The sequence below is a fragment of the Callorhinchus milii genome, unplaced genomic scaffold (genome assembly GCF_018977255.1).
Source record: "Callorhinchus milii isolate IMCB2004 unplaced genomic scaffold, IMCB_Cmil_1.0 Scaffold20, whole genome shotgun sequence".
NCBI lineage: Eukaryota > Metazoa > Chordata > Chondrichthyes > Chimaeriformes > Callorhinchidae > Callorhinchus > Callorhinchus milii.
In genome coordinates this window covers 4,759,965-4,774,889 of record NW_024704761.1, presented here as the reverse complement: position 1 = coordinate 4,774,889, position 14,925 = coordinate 4,759,965, and positions in this window count along the sequence as shown.

The window sequence follows — 14,925 nt, the reverse complement described above, 5'->3', positions numbered from 1 at the left end:
CTGTGGGCAAATTGGCTGTTGCGGTCACCTTCGCAGTACGCACAAACAGTACACGTTACAGAAAACTGTCATCACAAATAATAAATCCCTTCCTTTGATACAGTAAATTTCACGTCCGGAGACGTATCGAAGCAAACACAAGACGTGACCTCCCTCGTACTTTTTCTTTAAAAAAAAGTTAATTTCACTTTGTGCAAAGTCCAATGAGATTTTTTTTTTTGGCTCCAAGCCCTACTCACGGGTTCAAGACTTTTTTTCAAAATATTCTTAAATAAATAAGAAATTGCGAGGAATGGAGTCGAAATATGATTTTTTTGGGGGGTGAAACAATGGTCATTTTGAGTTTAGTCTGTGGAAACGCACATGGGTGTCTGATTCACCCACCCAAGTTAAATACAGCAGCCTTGTAAAAGCGGATTAATGTGCAAGGACAATGTTTTGACACGAAGACGTAGGAAGTGCTTCTGAGCGGCAGAGCAAAGCAAACATTCTGAATCGAACTTTACATTCAATCTGAAGCAAGAATAGTTTGAAACTCGGTTTTAAAAATACCTTTTATGGGTGGGTTGGGGCGGTAGGGGGGAGAAGAGGCCAGGAAAAAATTTAATAGAACTTACAACAAAAGTTGTGGATCTCCTTTGGTTGAGGCTGAGTTTATTGAGTGTCCACAGCATGCAGACTGGGGTGAGTCGCAGGTTAGGTTGAAGTTGATCGAAGTTGAGTCGTGCTGTGTTTGATTCTACCCTGTTCAGTTCGGGAGGCGAATAGGTCTGTGTGGTGGCGGTCGCGGAAACACCTGCTCAATCTTGATGGGTCGCACGGCACGTTTCCGCACTGCTACGCAAATAAATCGAGCAATCCATCAATAAGTAATCCTTTGTATTTGATACAGCGCCTTAGCGCGTCGTCGAGACGCTTCCAATCGCTTCACAAGATCTGCTGTAAAAGTAAAAAGCTGACTGTGTATTTCTTGGGCCTTTAGTCTAAGACGAGGCAGAGTTTTGCTTTAACTTAGAAACTTTTGTTTAAACATAGGAAAGTATTTTCCGCCTTGACGTTTGGACTGGCGGAAGGGGGTGGTGGCGGTTTGTGAGTCAGTGGGGGGGGGGGGGGGGGGGGTTGAAAAGGGGATTCAAACGTTCAAAGCCATGCACGCTGACTTCAACAACTTAACGGGGAGGTGAAGTGGCAACAATAAATAAGCTTCGGTCTCAGTTTTTCATTTAAAAAAACACAGAAAGGTGATCTACATTGGCGCTGATCACAATTCAGTGTTTTTTTTCGCCGGTTCTTAATCTTGTGNTTTTTTTGCTGAACACGATCCTATTTTTGCCCCCAACCAACCCCTCCGCCCCACACACAAAAAAAAGATATTTCTGGTTTATTTTGCAGACTCCATCTTACCGGCCCAGCGGACTAATTCGGAAGAGTAACAGGATAACTTTATTTGAGTTTATTTGCACATGCCGTGAATTAGGAAATTCTACCTATTTCTCCACATTCCTCTATTCTTCATTGCAACGTGGAGTGTTTGGAAACGTATAGAGCGATTTTTTTGTGCCAAAGTTAAAATACCACGGCCTTAATATTCTTTGGGGTGGGCGGTGATGGTTGACACTAGCACTTTCAGGTCTTAACCTGGCTCAGTGGGTAGCACTCTTGCCTCTGCGTTCCGCTCAGCAGGCTCTGTCCTGCTCCGCGTCCCCCTGCCCAGCCCGCCCCACCATCGGCAGTCGGACCTTCAGCCTCCCTAACCCCCCCTTTTGGAACTGCATCCCACAGTCCCTTCGGCCCCTCGCTCCGTCTCTCGCCTCCTTCAAGGCACGTCTCAAGACCCTCCTCTTCAACCGCAGCTTCGGTTACCCCCCTACCCCTGCCCTCAACCCCTTCTGATCCTAACCCCTAGCTCGGATTGGTCTAATTTGTGGTTGTTGATGTTGTTGTCAATCTGGACTGGGAGCCTAATGTTCTTGGGGTCTGTGATAAGCTCCTGTCTGATTTTCCTGCCTTGTCAGTCTCTGTGTTTTGTGTCAAATATCAAAAGAAACTAAGGAAACAACTAGCAGATAAGGCAATCAGCCTGTTGATATCCTTCCTATCTGGCCCACACACTGGGGAAACAGCCAAAGAATCAAAGAGACAGTTACACTTTGATTCACTTTGACTCAAGCGCTCTGGGGGGCGCTCTATAAATGCAATTTGTTGTTGTTGAGTTCAGTCTCATCGGGCGGTGGTGGGGTTGGATTTAAGCATTTTTTCTGTTCACAAAAAATACATATCATCTGATTTCTTTTTTTGGTCTTGGCTGTAGTTTTCGCGCCCACCCTGGGTGCCAAACCAAGGGTGGGCGCGAATTGCGATTTTCGATGCCAAACTGTTTATTATGTCAGATGACGTTCATCACCTCACGGCTCCTGTTCCGGTTTCCACTCGCTTGTGATCCAGTTCGGTCCAAACATACAAAAAGCACGCACTCACACTGAAGCAGAAAAAAATTCAGTTTTTGTTGTTGGCTCAAATTAGATCAGACCCTATGAGCTTGTGTGTGTGTGTGTGTGTGTGTGTGCGCGATTTAAACTATCATTGCTTTGTCAACGTGAAGCCCAGAGGATTAATTGCGCAACGGAACATATCACATATTGTGGCATTTAATTGGGGGTGTATCATATTCAGTAATTTTCTAATAAAACAGGAGATCAGTCATGAACGTAATTATCAAATTCAGTACAATTTGGGTGCGTGGAACTGTTTTAAGCGGAAATTGAGCAATTTGCAAGGACATGATTTACGATGCTTGGGATCTTATAAAATTAACAGCGCTGTGAGCTGATCTCGTAGTGTAGGTAAAGCAGCCAAGCAATTGCTGCCGATACAGTCAATCTGAGCAGGAAATACGTAATTTGCTTAAGTTGTGCGAGTTATAAAGTTTCAGTCTCTCCTTTATAATACTGGGTGAAAGGCGTCAAATCAAATGCAAGGATGCTGGTGACTGTTATATAATGTTTGTAAGCGATCAAACACGCATCAGAGTCTAGATAATGTTAATAATCCTCACATTTGATGCAGGGTCTTTCGTGTTGCGCTGATGTCTCAAAGCACTTCATGGGATTTACTGTAAAGTGTAGTGACTGTGTATTTTATAGGCGAGAGCGGCAGTCAATTTGCGCACAGAGTTATCTGGTGAAATGACCAGTTTTATCCGGCGTGGGGTGGGTGGGTGGTGGGGGGCGGGGGTTAGAATCTCGGCCAGGACACCGGGAGAAACTCCTTCCTCTGTCGCGGGATCTTTAACGTCCGCCTGAAACAGGTCGGTTGGAACTTCAGTGTAAACACCTCTTCCGAGCGTTGATCCTCACATAAAGAAGAAGCTGCAATGATTGCGTTTCATTCAAATCACTTGGGCATCGAAGACCACTTGAATTCTCTCCCGTTATTTTTGTTGCACGGAGATCAGTAGATCATTGACTATTGGTCAGTGAAGCTTCACATTCAGAGGCAGACAATCAAGAAACAAAATATCATCTGAGCAAAAGCCGTGCGAGAGGGGAATAAATAATATTAACAACAACTTGCATTTACACAGCGGCCTTCATGTGGGGCAGCGACTCAGAGCACTTAACAGTGGCGGAACCAGAGGCCAAACTGGGGGGGGGGGGCGAAGGAGGTGACCATAAGGACGGTTGAAGAGGAAGGTCTTCAGTCGTCATCTAAAAGGGGAGGAAGGAGGGGGCAAGGCAAGGCAAGATTGGGGGAGAGGGTTCCAAGGGATCACAGATGTTTGTGGCGCATAACTCAAACTTTTATGAGCAGCACACCCACCGCAGAATTTTCCTGAGGGTTGAAATGTAGAACTGAAAGTTGTCCCAGTAATGGGGCTTCGCAGAGTGTTTTCACTGCGCTTGACAACAGAGGAGCACACAGTGACCTGTGTCGAAGTGTCGTATTGTTACCGATTGAGCTTGGATTCAATTGTAATCTTTCCTGAGATCACTGGAAATACTTTCGTGAAGAAAACCCTTTTCGAGCTCATCAGATCATTGCAGTTGGAGGCGACAATTTTGTTTCAGAGGGGACGAGAGAGAGAATGGTATCAGGTGGACAGATATTGGAATAAATGGGAGATTGGGACACAGAAAAATAAGAGGGTGGGGGAAGAACTGGTTACAGGCTGATGATGGTGCAGACTGGAGACGCAGAGTCTTAGAGGGTACAGGTAGGAGGGTGACCCAAGGCGCGGATGAAGAGGAGGATCTTGAGATGTGCCTTGAAGAAGGCAAGGGAGGGGCAAGGCGAAGGGACTGTGGGACGGAGTTCCAAAAACATGGGTCATTCTGTGCCTTCCAATTCTCAGCTATCCAATGGAGAGGAAAAGGCCATTTTCTGGAGTGACGGCTTAAGTGTGAGATGGAGCAAAGTATTTTTGTCCATGTTCCAGTTTCGAAGACCGTGATTAACAGGCTGGGGTTTGCATACCTGATGGGAATGAACTTTGGCTTGGAATGTGTTTTTTTTTCTTTCTGTTATTGGAAAATTGTGCTTGTCCTACCGAGAGGAACATAGCAGTGTGTGTGTGTGTGTGTAAAAAAAATTCCCCAACGCTGAATTGATTCTTTGACCTCGCTCAATAACGTGACTGCCGTGAATGAACAGATTGCTTCTACAATGCATTAGGAGAAAGAAAGTTGATTTGCTTTCTGATTTCGAAGCCACAATATTTGTTATTCCTGGACATAACTTGTTTTTATTTCTTCCCGACCCCTCTTCTCCCACCCCCTAAAATCTGGTGTTGGTAATTTTGTGGGCAAAGACAATAATATAATGATCAGAGCATTTGATATATACTGTAAAGTGAATCGAATGAATATTGTGTGGGTGAAACACGGCAGTCAATTGCGCAGGGCAGTGTCCCACAAACAGTCGTGGATTGAGTGACGAAATGCTTATGAAAAATTTTTTTTGAAGGGATTATTACCCCAGGAAAACCGATTCGCCAATCGACTAACAACCGGGTTCCTACTTACTGCCAGATAAATGGGGCATGTGGAGTAAAGAAACTTGCCTAAGGTTTTGCCTTGCCTAGGAATCGAACCCAGGTCCTCTCGCTTGCGAGGCGAGTGCTCTAACCGCTACGCTCTAGGACTCCACAATAAAATTGGCAATCATTTTTCGCCAGCCAAACCAAGTGGAGATTTTGTTTGCCATGGAATTGACACAGCTTTGGGGTGTTGGGCACTGTAAAGGATGCGTAAGATCACACATTTAACCTGAAGAGATGGAGCTTTCTTTCTTTAGAGGCTGAATCAGTGCAGGCGAGGCATTTACTGGTATAAGGCTATTGCTCCTTTACTACTACTGTGCAGCAGTATTAATGTAGAATTACAACTGTAGGAACTACCGGAGTTTTTGATTATTCTGTTATAATCAAACGCAGCTGATACCATTCAGAGTGAATATATACAACAACCACAATGAGTGAATTGCAGTGAGTGATTACTTACCATGGAGCTCTCTTAAAGGTCAGAGCAGTAGAGCTAATTTTTCAGTACAGCTAGAATTTAGACAGTCATTTGTTTCCATTAAAGCACACATATACTTTATGCCTCACGTTCCTCAAGGGAATGGACTGAAACGGCTCTCTCTCCTTTTTTTTTCACGTATAAAGGATTCCATAACGAAACTGGAAGAACCTTTTAAAACATTTTGAAAGTTTATTTTCGAAGCCAGGCATAATTTGCGTCTCTTTTGTTCGAATTTCTTTCCAACACCACTAAGCCCTCTTCCCCCCCCCCCCCCCACCCCCCCTCACACACACACACAACCTCCACTGCTCTTTTTCTTTGTATACCTGACCTCACTTGTCGTGGGTTGGCAATTCTTCTGTAAGCATAGAGATCGATTTCAGATGAGCACGAGCTTCCAATCACTTGGTTCACTTTGAGTCAATGATTGGGTGACTCGGCTGTTCTGTAGAAGGATTTCTCTTGGATTCAGAGACTTGAATTACTAAGCTTTCGTGTATCAGGGTGTAAGCTTGGCTTGGAATGTAGCGCCCTTGCCTCTAATCGTATGTGGAATGCATTACTGGTGACCATGAGAGTTAGGGGCAATAAACCATGAGATGGAACTTGCTCTGCTCTGTACCTCGTAGATTTGCATCCTTCCAAAAAACACAGGCACATGGTCTCCCATGGCGTTCTAATCGTACCAGTATGGAGCTGAACAAGCCCTTGTAAAGATCGAAGGCTTAAATATCTTGGAGACTGGTAGTCAGACACAAGCCTTCAATACAGTGCTCCCATTCTTTTTTTTTAAATGATTTTTTTCTGATTATTTTTCTTTGTACGTTTTCAGCGAACAAATGGTTCTTGCCATTTATTTTATACCCAAACAGTGGTTGATCCTAAGTGGTTCAAATAAACAGTTCAAAGATGGAAATTGCCCATAGGCTGTTAGTGAAATTAACTAATGATTCCGAGGCTCCATCAGCAAAGTTCAGTTTTAACCAGTGCTGAACAAAATGTTCTCGTCATTGACTTGAACATCCATCGATCCGACAAGTCTTATAAGATAGTACTCTCTCTGGATTTTAATAATAATATAATAATCCTTGCATTTGATATAGCGCTTTTCACGTCGGGAGGACGTCCCAAAGCGCTTCACAGAACACACTGTAAAGTGAATTGACTGTATATTTGTGGGCGAACGCGGCAGCCAATTGCGCACAGCAATGTCCCACAAACAGTCGTAGATTGAAAATGACCAATTTATTATTGTTTTTGTTTTTTTTGGAGGGATTATTATTAGGCTCTGTGTGGAGGAAGGAAACTTGCCCAAGGTTTCGCCCTCTGCCTGGAATTGAACTCGGGTCTCTCACTTGCAAAGCGAGTGCTCTAACCACTGAGCTACAGGACTCCACAATTTTGTCTTCAAATTGCACAATCACTGCATTTCATAGTGAATCCCGTGAAATGCTTTGGGATGTCTTGACCATGTGGTAAGGCGTTATACGAGATGCAAGGTTATTGTCATTACTATATTTTTTAACCAAATTTTGTGCTGTTGAGGCTGTGAAATTGGTCTGTCCCTGTGCTCCTTGACTATGATTTTCTGGCCTGACACCCCACTCCCCACCCTCCGCCACTTCATCGCAATGCGAGAATCAGATAAATGTGGGTAGAAAGAGAGAGCAAGAAAGAGATTGGCAATGCGAGCAGGCTACCCGAAACCCAAAGACTCGGCGTAAAACGAGAACACACACACAGAACCAGCAAATGAACCAATTCAGCGCCTTGACAGTAAATATTGATCGGAGACACGTGTCCTATCTCCCCTGTGGCTCCCGGTCGGCCTGGATTAGGAGCTTTGCCTTGGCAATTTGTCCTTTTGTAGTAGCTGTAAAACTCTAGCCCAGCAGTGAAAGGTCAAAGCTACTGCAAGTGTCATGTAGGATTGCAAAAAGCTTCCATTTACCCTGTTGTGCAGCCTTCCTTCCCTGACACATTTCATCTGACTGGGTACAGTGAGGAAGAATGTGCTGGGGTCTAAAAATTACATTGGATTTATAAATCGCTGAAAGGAAGATTAATGCCAGGAACACATTTGGGCTCCTCTTATGTTTTTAAAAGTAGCGTAATTAGGTTTGACAAGAAAAATAATTTATTTAGGAACGGGATACCCAAAGTCATGTTGGTATCAAACTTATTTTTCCCCCCTCAACTTTATGAAATATGGATTTCTTTTGAAAAAAAAGTTTGAAAGCCGCGTTGAATAAGTCAACTTAATTAATGCATGACACGAGCAAATTTAATTCCTAGGCTCGCAGGAGAAAGTGCAGAGAGATGGCAACAAATTGTCCCTTAATAAAACAAGACCTCTGGAATTACCTTTGTAGGTTTCGAGCCAGACTACTGCTGTCTCTGGAACTATTGTGCCTCATTTCCTCAGCTGCTCAGTACGTTAAATACTCCGAGATTTGATAAATGCTGTTTTCATTTTAGGAAATTATCCTAATTGCAGTTGAATTGGTTGCCAAGGAAAGTGGCGTTCCAGACACGTAATAAAAAGAACGAACAGGAGGTGTGGGGGGATGAGGGGGAAGCGCGGTGGAGGGGTGGGGTGGGTGGGGGAGAAGGGGGGAAAGAGCGTTAACATCAAATGTCAAAAGGTTTGGCCAAAATAAATGAGATTTGTCAACTGTTAAAACTGACTGTGAGTCATGGTGAGAAAGTGCTAGGGCAGCAGTTTTCGGGAGTGATTAGGGTTCGAGATTTCCCGAGCCAGGCGTGTGCACAGCTCTGGTGGGACGGTTTGCCCACACAATGTACAGTCAATCCACTTTACAATGTATTGTGAGAAGCGCTTTGAAATGTCTCAATGACATGATAAGGCTCTCAATCAAACGCAAGGTTTAGTATTCAGAGACCTGAGTCATTAAGCTTTATAAGGTATCAGGGAGTGAGCTTGGTTCGGATGGTAGTTTCCTTGCCTCTAATTCAGGAGTATTGTTCTGGTTTGCTGGTGAGACTATCTAAAAATAACTCGCTGAAAGGCCCCAGTTTGTTTCCGAGATGTACAGAATCCCGTGAAGCGCTTCGAGATGTTCTCGATGACGTGATACGCCGCTGTATCAAGTGCGAGGATTGTTACCACGTCAGTCGCTCTCAGTCCTGTGCCCATCCTTATCACTCGGAGTGTGCGTCTCTGACTCCTTTTTTTTAAGGGGGTCTGAATTATACGCGCAGAAAAAATGGCTGGAACAGTTTTTGTTTTCCTCTGTGAGTGCGCCTGACTGTGCTGTTTTTTTTTGGCCGCGTTGACATGCGTTGGCGCCTGACGCATGTTGGCTTTTCAACACGTGTTGGTTTTTCATGCGGGTTGGCTTTACACGTGTTTTGCACGTGAAGGCGTGTGACGTGCACCAGCTTCTGTGGCCTGTGTTTAGCGACTGCAAAAGCGCGACAGTGGAAGTTGAAGCGGAAAGAGTGAAGCTTGAAAGAATCGTGCTGCCGAAAGAGATGACGAGCTTTGGGATTCTGACCATCAGCTTGTTCTGTTGCCCACGTGTCTTATTTGGCTCTTGTGCCAATCTGTGAACGTCAATGCGAGGCACCTTCTGCCTGACCCATTAACATTCCCCTCACAGCTGAAGAAGTATTGTATTAAGCAATTGTTCTCTGTTCTCTACGTCCGTGGTACAGTTCAGCACTCTGCACGTCAGAGAGATTTCTGTTCATTGATAAACTGCATTTTAACAAAACAAGTTAACTCTTTTTTTTTACCTCCCTCCCTCCCTCCCTCCCTCCCTCTTCATCAACGTTTCCCTTCTTCCTCTCAGCCACTGCACCCCCGCTCTCCCGAAATCTCTTCACCTTGTTCCTCCTCTCTGCTTCCGCTCAAAATCGAAATCCATTTAGAAAGATCACCCCCTTTTTTGCTCGTTTGGACAGTGTGAAACATTGCTCGAATATTAGTTTGTAACAGGCACTGGAAAACTGTGTCATAATTTCAGACGTTGTATAACTTCTCAAAACGCTTTACAGAATATACTGGAAAGTGGATTGACTGTATATTCTGTGGGCGAAACGCGGCAGCCAATTTCAGTTGCACAGCAGTGTCATGGATTGAGTGGCCAAACCATTTTTATTTTTTATTTTAATGAGGCACGATAACAAAATAGCAAACATAAGGATGGTTTAATTGCTGCACACAGGTCTGGCATTGCCAGGCTGAAACTAGATGCATTGTGATTCAAAACACAGTCATTCCTCTCTTGGAGCTCACAACATCACAAGGTCCAGATCAGATGAGAAAGCCCCTTTGGCCCATCTGATCTCATCCTTCCAGGAAACGCACCCTCCTATTCTCCCATCACTACATTGAGCTTTTCGTTTAAATGGGTTCCCAGTGCCAGCCGTCCACCATCCTTCCTGGTCTCTTGTTCCAGTCGTTAAATACTCAACCACTGGGAGAATAGAATTGGCTTTGCCCCACAATTAACAGCTGCAGAAAAACAAAATACCACAACGGTTCCTCTCAGCACCTTCATTTGATAGTTGTCTCTCGGGGGATGACTGTTGGACTATGGCCTGAAACATTTTATTTTCTGCGATTAAACACGAGGTGATTACTCCCCAGTTATATCTGTTGACTTTGAATGACATGGGGGTACAGACCCGTAGCTTCCTCAAAGAAGCTCGTTAGAGACATTTAAGCCGAGCATAAAGACAACCTCAGTCTGAACCGACCACAGAGAAAGATAATAACACCCGTCGCGGGCTGGTGTCAAAGGTGCGATTTCATCACAGCGTTCAGATGACAATTACAGACCACTTGACCTTTGTCCACTCCAGTTCTGACACTGTCTGATGTCTTGGATCACATTTCGGCTTTCTAATCATTCCCAGGTATCCATTATCCTCTATTTTCTGTTTTTATTGCATTATGTTTGCTTTTTCATGCTGTCCATCTGACTGCCCGTCAGTCTTGACAGCGAGCCGACCAACCTTTTTGCAGGATCAATTACGGGAATAGGACGCACGATACAATACAAGTTGTACTTAAACAGAGCCTTTGACGTTGGGAATGTTTGACAATTCTGGTTGGGGGAGAAGTAGGAGCGGGGGTGAGGGGAGGGGAGAAATGACCGAAAGTGCGGTCAAAGAAGTACGTTTTGAAAGAGGAGTGGAAGGGAACAAGTCCAAGGGACTTGGGAATGGAGTTCCAGGGAGCGGGCGCTAAGTGGCTAAAATCCCAGCCACACATCCACAGCACCACAACTTTTTAATCGAGCAATTTGTGTCCTGGCCTCAACCACCCATCCTAACAACTCATGACAAACTTCCAGTTTCCTTACAGGGCAATCCTGTAAGAAAGCGTCGCATGTTAGAAGTGTTACTAAAGTCACTACTGTTTCTGCTAACCATTAAAGCAGAACCAAAAGAGTTGACAGAAAGCACGCTGATAGATTGCAGAGGGCTCTATTTTGGCTTGAGTAACATAAAACGGGCATTCGGACATTGATTGAAATTACCGCAAAAAGACATTGACGTGTTCTGACATGTGTATTCTGATCGGGTTATGAACCTGGGAGCGGGCTGATAGACCACCGTTGTTATGCCTTGTTAACATTCACTGCCGAACCGTTCAGTAGATTGATTCAAATATACCCTTGAGATAGTTGTAAGTTCGTTTTGTTTTCATAGCACTTACATTTTTTAAGTAACAAATTGGACTGTGTTTTACATTACAAGTATAAAAATACGGCTTTACTACAGAAGACTGGAGGGAAGTTGCAAAGCGCCCAAAATGAAAATCAAGCCGGTTGCTACTTTTTCCAACATTAGAAGATTTTTACAACATCATTACAACAACAACTTGCTTTTATGTAGCACCCTCCACGTGAGACAGAGTCTCGGAGCGCTTAACAGTGGCGGAGGAGGTAACTAAAATATCGTAGACAGGACCTCATCCGAACGACAGCACCCCTCCAACACTGCATCGAAGCATCAACCTACATTGTAAGGTCAAATCCTGACGTGGGGCCTTGAAAGCCTCAACCTTCTGACTCAGAGTCAAGAATGCTACCGACTGAGCCAGGCTAACACATGATGTGCGAATCGAGTGCTGAGGTACATTTCCAGGGAACACGATTCTAAATTAAAACCTACTGTACTAAGCGAACACAGTTTGGCACCAACTAACCACAGCTCAGTAAAAGAAACAGTGGACATTTCTGTTATGGGCTCCTCACCTTTTGTGTTACTGACACCCGTCGAAGGAAGTGGCTTCCAGGCCAAAAGGATTCATTGCGTCCAGACTTGTGTAAATCCACCGCTGCTTTAAATGAGGAGAATGTGTATCAAATACATAGTTAGTAAATCATACAGATAGAATGTCCATTTGGTATGTACAAGTGGCATTTGCCAGTGCCCCATTGTGAATGCGTATGATTGCGTCCAGACATGTGTGTGTGTGTATGTGTGTTGCTTATAAATGATTGAGTGAGGAATATCATCTGAAGCTGTATGGTGTGTCTGGCAGTTTGAAGGGTGCGTATCATTGTGTAGCGTGCGTGTGCAGTGTGTATGAATATTTGTGGTGTGGTGTGTACGATGGTGTGTGTAGTGCTTGTGTGTGCATGCGCGCATGTGTGTGTGTGTAGACGTACATATGGGTATGTGTGTGTAGTGTGTGTGTGTATGTGCATATCCTGTGTTACCTTTGGAGACTGGAAGCCTCTCCATCCATTGGGTTGGACACCCAACTCCACCAATGGAAATGGTCGCCGTTTCAAAAACTCATAAATCAGGGAGCGAATTTTCCCCGTTCGGCATTAGCATTCAGTGTTATTGCAGAGTAAATCAAAAGGATACCGGCATGCTAATAATGTTTATTCAGACTATTGCTGAGAGAATGGTTCATTTATTACCATTGCTCTGGGGAAAGGCCACTATTATTTTTGTAATTTTTTTTTATTTCGTTGTGGTTCGGAGTATTGGCAGTCGCGGGACAGGCAAGCTAACCCCCACCCCCCACACACACACACCGCCCACCAAACCCCCTAACCCCCCCCCACCCCACCCCGCACAGTCCCGTCTGTTTTATGGACCTCAGAGGCGTCAGCCAAATTGCCTGTATTTTTGTAAACAACAACAAGATTCCATTTATAGAGCGCCTTTCATGTCGGGAGGACGTCCCAAAGCGCTGTACAGTTGGGTCAGGACCCGAGCAGAGGGGAAATGGTCAGGGTGAGGGGAGGGAAGGGAGGGAGCGAGGAGGGGGTAGAGAGTCGAGAGGGGAGCTGAAGGCTCGGTCAAAGAGAAAGGTCTTGAGACCGGCCTTGAAGGAGGAAAGGGAAGAAGCGGCGAAGGCACTGGGGGATGGAGTTCCACAGCCTCGGGGCTGAGAGGCTGAAGGCCCGGCCACCGATGGTAGGGCGTTTGGGGCGGGGGATGTGGAGCAGACCGGAGCCAGAGGAACGGAGGGTACGGGCAGGTAGGTAGGGGGATAGTAGGTCAGAGAGGTAGGAGGGAGCGAGGCCGTGAATGGCCTTGTAGGTGAGGATGAGGATCTTGAATTCGATCCTCTGGGGGATGGGGAGACAGTGGAGGTGAGCGAGGGTGGGACTGATGTGGTCACGAATCCTGGTGCGGGACAGTACATGAGCTGCAGAGTTCTGAATGACCTGCAGTGTGGAGGGAGGGCCGGGAAGGCCGACGAGGAGAGAGTTCCCATATTCCAGCCTTGAGGTGATAAAGGCGTGGACCAGTGTTTCAGCCGCGTGAGGGGTGAGGTAGTGCCGTAGTCTGGCGATGTTCCTGAGGTGATGGAAGGCGGTGCCAGTTGTGGCGCGGATATGAGGGAGAAAGGACAGCTCAGGGTCGAACAGAACCCCGAGGTTCCTGACTGGCTTTGAGAGGTGGAGATATTTGCTCTGTAAATAGGATGAATAGGAAAATAATATTAAAGAGAGAGGGAGAGAGAGAGAGAAAATAAAGAAAGCCCGGCCCTTTTCTCGCCACAAAATTAATGCTCTTGTGTCAAAAGAGACAGGGAAGTGATTCCACCTGGGCATTGAATGGAAATGGTAGGAAAATTCCATTGAGGTTGTTGGATGGATGGATGATCGAGGTATAGAAGCTTGACAAGAACATATGGGACCCTGCTATAATGAATTGCTACAGAGGAACCCTTTTCTTATGGGAAAGTTCCATGAACAATCTGAGCCAGCACTTCCCTAAACCGTTCTACCATCAACTCTAACCCCCCCCCCATCCGCCATTCGAAAAGAGAAGGGAGTTTCTCTCTCCTGGTGACTCAGCCAACAGTCGTCGTCGTTCCCCCTCCACCCGCCCAATAAAATTGGTTATTCGTATTCTCACTGCGTGTGGGACTTCACTGGGTAGAAATTGGCGGGTACATTCAGCTACAGCATATACAGTCACTGATTTTACAGTGAATCCTGCAAAGTGCTTTGGGATAATAATAATAATAATAATCCTTGCATTTGATATAGCGCTTTTCACGTCGGGAGGACGTCCCAAAGCGCTTCACAGAACACACTGTAAAGTGAATTGACTGTATATTTGTGGGCGAACGCGGCAGCCAATTGCGCAGAGCAATGTCCCACAAACAGTCGTAGATTGAAAATGACCAATTTATTATTGTTTTTGGTTTTGGAGGGATTATTATTAGGCTGTGTGTGGAGTAAGGAAACTTGCCCAAGGTTTCGCCCTGACCTGCCTGGAATTGAACTCAGGTCTCTCACTTGCAAAGTGAGTGCTCTAACCACTGAGTTACAGGACTCCGAGAGGGACTTGCTGTCGGCGTGAAAGGTCCTGAATCAAACGTAAGGATTATTAGTATTTGCGTAAAACTCATTCCACCCCCCCCCACGAGAGTTACAAGTTGCAAGGCACAGCGTACGTACACTTGATCTTGTATCATGCACAATGGAGAGTATCATCCCCCATTAGTCATGGACCATAAATTCCGTTAGCGACTGAGCTGGTTTCAGCCAACAAATTTGTGCATAAAATAACCTCTGTGCTCAAAGCACATTTGTTTTAATTAGTGTTCCCAAATCATGGCCCAATTTTTCCTGTGGCAAATTGTTTCCTGTGTTCCTTTGGTGATTTTTTTCTTCTTTGGACTTTCTTGTGAGCTCATGAAGGTAGACTAATCACTGAGAACACACAGAAGCGTGTAGCGTCCAGGGAAGGACTTGTGCGTGTGGTGTGTGTATGTTAATTACTTGTGCTTTGTTGCACTTCTGTGCACTGGGTGTCTTTGGTTTGCGAGCTAACTCAGTCCACGACTGTTCGTGGGACACTGCTGTATGCAATTGACTGCCGCGTTTCGCCCACAAAATACACATTCAATTCACTCGACAGTATATCCTGTGAAGCGCTTTGAGGTCTCAACGAC